Genomic DNA, 7101 nt, shown 5'->3' on the forward strand with positions numbered 1-7101 from the left:
CTCAACCACTGTGCAGATCTGTCCAGAAAGCTTACCCACATAAAAAAAATCCTACCATTTACTACAGAATACTACAGTACTTTCTATAGGATTCTTTAGTCAACTGTAGTATACTGTATAATACTATACACTGTAGTATCCCTCGATCATGTGTAGTACTTAGTATAGAATTTAGTAGTATACTGTAGAATACTATAGTATTATCCCCAACAAAATGCTGTTGTAAATACTACAGAAATTTTTGCAAAAACAATACAGTCTGCAAAAACACATAAAAAACTCTGAATTCTCCGTTCAGAACCCATACCTACCTACAGGTTATGGAAAATGTAATTGTTTTGAATTTCTCTTGTAGGTTTCATCAAGATGGAAAACCTCCCACTTCTATGTCAAAGATAATAAAACAAAAACACTTTAGTAAATACTACAGTAATGGTTATAAAAACACTACAGTATACTACAGTCTGCAAAGCACTACAGTAAATACAACAGTATACTACTGTCCACTAAAACAGTACAGTAATTACTATAGAAAATGCTTAAAAATAAATACTACAGTATTTATACTATAGTAAACTGTAAATACAACAGTAATAATGTAGGCCTACCCACATGAAAAAACATTACAGGGAATACTTTAGTATTCCTTCCATAGTGTACATTATAGTATTTTTTCATGTGGGTAGGCCTACATTATTGCCAATTAATAGTTTGATGTTAATGAGGGTCACAGCACATACATGTAGCTGAGAACCCCCCCAGAAAAAAGTTATCCGCATGTATTATCAAATCCTATTAAATCCTGGGTGACAGAGAAGCATGTGTAAGGAATGTTAATACAATGTTTGTCATTAACACTTTTTAATTAGCGTTTAATTAAAAACAAGCCCTGTGGCTTCCAGTCCTCCCTCATCTGCGAGATAGGTCTCTCTCTCTCTCTCTCTCTCTCATACCTGTCTGAGGGGGTCTGGCAGTGTGTTCATGTGTCATGATTAGTTTGCATTGGTGTGAATGGATCCAGTATGAGGAAAGTTAACTGGCGTTAGTACAATGACTTCCGATCATTGCCCCAACACTAGTTACTGATCGTGCTAGATAGCAACTTCCTTCAAACTGCACACAGAGATATAAAATGGTATCCACGAGTTCATCTGGCTCTGGGGAAGTAGATAAAGGGCTTCATTATATCCCTGTAAGTGTGTGATGTGTGCATGCATGCGTGGGTAGGTGTGTGGGTGCGTACGTGTGTCGGTGTGTACATCCGTACGTTTGAGTTGTGTGTGTATTCCTGCCAGTGCCTGCATGTGTGTAGCCAATATATGTCCCCTGCTTACACGGTTACACCGCGAAACTCTATCTCTTTTCATTACAGTCCACAGGTTCTTTTCAATTTGGCCTGCGCCAGCCAGACAGACGGAGGAAGGACCACAGAAAAGTATTGCTTTACATCTTGTTTTCCCTCACAAGCAGCAAATGGTCTGTAAGTCACAGCAGCTGTCTCCTGTAAGGTTCCTCAAAAGCAAACATATATCTCACTTCAGAGAGCCTCTCCTCTTCCGTCTAGGGCGCTTCAGTTCAGCGGCAGATATCTTCAGGCAATTTGCCCCTGGCGTGTGTGTGTGTGTGTGTGTGTGTGTGTGTGTGTGTGTGTGTGTGTGTGTGAGCCTGCCTTGTCGTGATGGAGCTATTCAAGGAGCTATTCAACACGAGTAAAGCCATGAAGCTCACGACACAGAACATTGCCTATAAAAAACTACCAGGGAATGAACAGAAAAGTGAGCTCAATGCGCGTAGCAAACAAAAGCACTATTATTGCCTTGTAACAGAAATGTTATTAAATAGTTGTTCCTGGGAATTAAATAGGCTTACATCAGCTTTGTGTGTATGTGTCATTTCAGGTAGCCCTCTACTAGTTCTCTTCATTCTGCCTGACCTGCTTTACGTCAATCAAATGAACTCCTAAGTTATTTCATTATTTTTTTATATAGCTATTTTATTAGGCTCCCCGCTATTGCAGCAGATACTCTCCAAAAAAATAAAAAGCATTAACAATACACTGACAGCTGAACAAAGAAATTCCTTGACAATGAAAGGGTAACTATGACTTTTAGAATGTTTCATAGGGGGTAGATCCTCTCTAAAATATGTTCTCTCATCAAGATGCTGATAGATGTCCAAGATGTCTAAGCATTTTTTTCGGGAGAATGTATTTTGCATATGTTTTAGAGGGTAGACTGCATCCTATTGTGAGTGCTAACGATGTGTCACATTGAAATCTTCCAGAGGGGTTAACATCTCACTGTCCTGCTCCTAGTGTATCAGTAGCATCCTGCCACCACTCTGCTTGTTCTACACTCACTCACTGCTTCACTATACATCACACACATAAGCCCAATGCACAGTGGAGAGTGTGTGTGTGTGTTTGTGTGTGTGTGTCAGAACAGAAATTACAAGGTTATGTTATAATACTATTATTGCATCAACTGGTTGTTTCATGCAACAGAATAGAGGGTTCTTATAACTCTATTGTGTCTGTGTGAACTGAAAGTGGGCCTCTGGGGGATTTACCACAGACAGTGGATTTATGATGGATTGGCGATAAAGACAGCATTCCATAGCATGATTAGTGTCTGTGTGCCTGACTGGAAGGTACCAGGGAGAGATGGCTCTGGGCCAGACCCTGGTTTCTACACAATGAGAAGTCTTTACTGCAGATGGTGTTTGCTGTGAATGATTTGTATCTTTCGTACGAATTTTAACCTTGTGACCCATTCCATACATATGTTGTTTGTCATGAACATCCAGGAGGATGGACTTTGCTATAAAATGCTGTGGCTCAAATCCGCTCGTTGGGCTTCTCAATGAATCACCGACGGGTGGGTCGTCGACAAGCTTCATTATTGCAATAATTAATCGATGTTATTAATAAGTTCTGAATAAAGTAATATCCTGATTGGTGATTGACCTTGTCTCTCCTCATTATTGATTAGAATTTCCAGGACAATTTGACAGTGTGTGTGTGTGTCAACCACAGTGCACAGTGGATAGAGGCCCGTCGGCTGCCATTAGTCTATGTGCTGGGGGATACAACACCAGCCATTAGACGGCCAGGACACAACCAGCACATCACGCACCCCAGCCCAATGAGTGGAGATTAGGTATCGTGGGGTGTAGATTCGTGTGTCCATCTGCATATTTTAGCTGGACTGTTGCTTGTTGTTTGGTTTGATGGGATGGAAGAACATTGGGTTTTATGGATACAACCATATTGTCCATAAGGGGTATTATAAAGTTTATTTGTCAGAATGATATTCCCAATAGGTGATTCCTTCCACAGCCGTTGAGTATAGTTCTGGTACCTACTGAGGGTGTTGGTGTGGGGCTGCCGGGCTGGACATGCAATGTGTTTGTGCAGTGATATAAAGTTATGTAAATTTATAGCATTAGTTTAATTTGGGATTCCATTCATGATTGGTGTGTCTGGTGAACTCTGGTTAAATGTCAGGCTGTATATCCCCTTGGCTCCACAGCCACACACATACACTTTACACACTTTCTCTCTCTCTCTCTCTCTCTTTATCTCTCTCACACAGACATACATACTCCGTTGCAATCAGAGCACACACACACACTCCTCGGCGTGCTCCGCTCCGGCATAATTAGCGAACTTGTTTGGCTCATCTGCATCTGTCTTCAAAGGAGGTCGATGCAAATGGATAGGATTTAGCCACTGGCACCAATTAGAAAAAGCACAGGCCAGCAACTCTGTTACAGGCTAAGTAAATGTTATTGCATTAAAATAAATACATTCCCGTCTCTTCACTCAGCAGCATCCAGCAGCATACTAAACCCGTGGTTTCAATCATCTCATGCTTAATCAACATTTAACTGTCATGGAAACTTAATTGATGTGTTTGTTTGTACCTGATTCTAGATGAAGCTGTGTACCTGTAGATATAAATTGTGTAGCTCATTGATGGCAGTTGCTATGGTACTTGTTCATCTACTGTATATGGCTCTGCTTGGCCTGACCCATATCAATGAACTGTACTGTACAAAGGTGATATCTAGAACCTAAAACGGTTATTTGGCTGTCCTCATAGGAGAACCCTTTAAAGAACCTTTTTTGGTTCTAGGTAGAACCTATTTGGTTCCAGTTAGAACCCTTTTTGGTTCCAGGTAGAACCTTTTTGGGTTCTATATAGAACCCTTTCCAGAGAGGGTTCTACATGTGTGAAGGAGCATGGTGAGCTGATGTTAAAGGAGATATCGCTATTTTTCCCCCCACATTCTGGAAGCTTGGTGTATTTAAACAACAGTTAGGCTATTTTCAAACAACTCTTCCCCCTCCCCACCCCTGCCCCCTTTCTCAACAAGTCTAGAGTCACTCCACCTTTGTGGATTTGTTTACATAGTCATAGCTAGCTAGCTAGCTAGCCAGCCATTTCAGCTACAGCAGCAGTCTACCAGCTAACCACTGGACACACAGAATGTCGAGTGATGAGGTGAAATATAATGTAAAACTCCAAAAAAGTACAGTGCATTCGGAAAGTATTCAGACCCCTTCCCTTTTTTCAACATTTTGTTACGTTACAGCCTTATTCTAAAATTGATTCAATTATTTTTTTCCCTCATCAATCTACACACAACACCCCATAATGACAAAGAGAAAACAGGTTTTTAGACATTTTTGCAAATGTATTAAAAGTAAAAAAACAGATACCTTTTGACATACGTATTCAGACCCTTTGCTATGAGACTCAAAATTGAGCTCAGGTGCATCCTGTTTCCATTAATCATCCTTTTTGATGTTTCTATAACTTTATTGGAGTCCACCGGTGGTAAATTTGATTGATTTGTACATGATTTGGAAAGGCACATACCTGTCTATATAAGGTTCCACAGTTGACAGTGCATGTCAGATCAAAAACAAAGCCATGAGGTCGAAGGAATTGTCCGTGGAGTTCCGAGACAGGATTTTCTTTTTTTTTTGGTAAGGGTACCAAAAAATGTCTGCAGCATTGAAGGTCCCCAAGAACACAGTGGCCTCCATTATTCTTAAATTGAAGAAGTTTGGAATCACCAAGACTCTTCCTAGAGCTGGCCGCCCGGCCAAACCGAGCAATCGGGGGAGAAGGGCCTTGGTCAGGTAGGTGACCAAGAACCCGATGGTCCCTCTGTCAGAGCTCCAGAATTCCTCTGTGGAGCTAGGAGAACCTTCTAGAAGGACAACCATCTCTGCAGCACTCTACTAATCAGGCCTTTATGGTAGAGTGGCCAGACAGAAGCCACTCCTCAGTAAAAGGCACATGACAGCCCGTTTGGAGTTTACCAAAAGGCACCTAAAGGACTCTGACCATGAGAAACGAGATTCTCAGGTCTGATGAAACAAAGATTGAACTCTTTGGCCTGAATACCAAGCATCATGTCTGGTGGAATCCTGGCACCATCCCTTCGGTGAAGCATGGTGGTGGCAGCATCATGCTGTGGGGTTGTTTTTCAGCGGCAGTGACTGGGAGACTAGTCAGGATCAAGGGAAAGATAAACAGAGCAAAGTACAGAGAGTACAGAAACTCATCCCCCTTTAGAAAAAGACAGTCGGTTATACTCCAAGCATATAGTATCTTCATTACTGGCAAATATTTTGAATACTAGAAATGGAGGCATGACTGTACCAGAGAGATACACCCCCACATAGGCTACTCAAAGAAGGCAAGCACAAAGAGAGGGACACAAAAACACAGAAACCAACCATAAATGATGCACACACAAGAAAGTTCACACTACCCAATAGCCATCATTGAAATGAATAGGAAAAAAGTATCTAGCTATTCTCCTATTGAAATTAAGCATGTATTCTCACCTATCTGACAGTGTGATGCTGGATGCCACTCTGATGCTTGATAAAGCAGGCAGAGGTAACACTTTCCTTGGAGTGGATTGTGGTGGGGCCTAACTAGAAGATAAGAAATTACATTTTTATTTTGCGCACGTCCAAGTATTATATCACATTATATCTAGCTAGCCAGCTAGCTTGCTAATGTATGTCACAAAACCTAGCTAGTGAGCTTGCTTGTCAACCCTCTACCGAGCTACATAATGTTAGCTAGTTAGCTAGAACATTACTGAAACAATGTTAGCAATAACGTTAGTCACTTGGAAGTCTCATAAAGGCGAGGCAACTATACTGCCGAGCACCATTACAGCTGCTAACGTTACAGCTGAGCGCCATTACAGTTCTATCACTTTCAAACAGAAATGCACATGAAATGTTAGCGAGCCTCCAACGCAAAAATGTAAGTAGGTTCTAAATTATCATGACTCTCAAAAACATACATGCTTATGTCTATATCCTGACTGGTTAAGATCGTAAAATACTATGTAAACCTTAGTTATTTATCAAGACAGCCATATAATTTAGATAGCATAAAGCTAACCCGGATTCTCCATTCACAAACGTCACAGCTAACATTAGCTAGCTAGCTACTTTAGCTGGCTCAACGTCTTGGTAACGTTACCTGTCAAGCAAAAAACAGGCCATCTCTGCATCAGACTTCAGCCCATTTAGGGCCATAACTTCTCTCGAGCGATTAAGATTGTTACCTATATTTACTCTGGTTTTTCTCCGAGCCTTATCATTTAGTCGCTTGGCTAAACTTCTCCTTTTTTTGGCACCTGTATCAGCAACCAGGGGGGCTGGACCCTTGCCTTAGAAATCCACCAATGTTGATTGTGCTCGGAAAAAGAACCACGCCTCCGAGTGACACTGCTCGAAGAGAGAGGGTGCAGACCTCCAATTCGAAAACAAGAGACGCACCGGCTTTTGTTGACCAATAGGAAAACTGAAATTCTTAATAACATTTTGTAAGGGCCCAAAGCATTATATTTTTTATTTTAATTGAAACACTATCATTTCACTATTACTGCAGATGTATTATGGACATTTTATGACATTATAATGCAAAAATTCTACATAATGCTCCTTTAATCCATCCATCGGTCTATCTGTGTGATGTTCCTATAGTGTTCCAAACTGTAGCTGCTTAGTGTGTTGATGGTTTGGCGGTTACAGTGTAACTACATCTCTAGTTAGACAAGACA

The 7101-nt window shown here is 41.0% G+C and overlaps 1 long non-coding RNA gene across 1 annotated transcript; it reads right to left on the reverse strand.

Annotated features, from left to right (window-relative positions):
* Positions 1-4718: 4718 nt before the first annotated feature.
* Positions 4719-6743, reverse strand: LOC123728743 (uncharacterized). Its single transcript, XR_006760494.2, has 3 exons — positions 6519-6743; positions 5864-5956; positions 4719-5520 (listed from the first exon to the last, which is right to left on the reverse strand). It is a non-coding gene; the product is annotated as an uncharacterized LOC123728743 (long non-coding RNA).
* Between the last annotated feature and the right edge of the window lie 358 nt (positions 6744-7101).

Source organism: Salmo salar, chromosome 18, assembly GCF_965601325.2.
Source record: "Salmo salar chromosome 18, fSalSal1, whole genome shotgun sequence".
Taxonomy (NCBI): Eukaryota; Metazoa; Chordata; class Actinopteri; order Salmoniformes; family Salmonidae; genus Salmo; species Salmo salar.